Source organism: Microtus ochrogaster, chromosome 10 (genome assembly GCF_000317375.1).
Source record: "Microtus ochrogaster isolate Prairie Vole_2 chromosome 10, MicOch1.0, whole genome shotgun sequence".
NCBI classification, from domain to species: Eukaryota; Metazoa; Chordata; class Mammalia; order Rodentia; family Cricetidae; genus Microtus; species Microtus ochrogaster.
In genome coordinates this window covers 36,141,952-36,142,489 of record NC_022016.1, presented here as the reverse complement: position 1 = coordinate 36,142,489, position 538 = coordinate 36,141,952, and positions in this window count along the sequence as shown.

Sequence of the window (538 nt, the reverse complement as noted above, 5' to 3'; positions counted from 1 at the left end):
TTCTCAAGGTCCCTGCTGTCCTCCCGCTGTCTATGCAAGCCCCACAAGCCATATGGGCTCAGTATTGCCAAGGACTTCAGGACCAACCAAACCCTCACAGAGGTCCCCCATCCCATTTTCATTCAACCCCTTGTGGTAGCACCAGAACCCACCCAGCCTAGAGAAGGTGTGCCAGGGATTCAAGCCTCATCCTGCCTCCCAGCTGGATATGGCCAAGATCCCACCTGTTCTACACTTATTAGCTTTTTCTGAGGTGCCCTGCTGCCCACCATTTGCCACACACTAGTTGCTTCTCTCTCCTAAGACCCTCTTCTGATATCCTCCTCTTGCAGGTACCCCAGGGTCCTGGAAACCTAGTCTGGAGGAGTGGTGAACTCACGATGTAGCAAAGGACACCCTCTTCATTCGACCCGCAGTGAGTTTGGGGCTGGTGCTTCCTTGGAAAGGTTAGGGAGCCCTAGTGTGAAATGAGCTCAATCGGTATTACCTCCATCAAACAAAGCTCTAGATTCCACCCTGGGACGTGGCGTATCCTGGG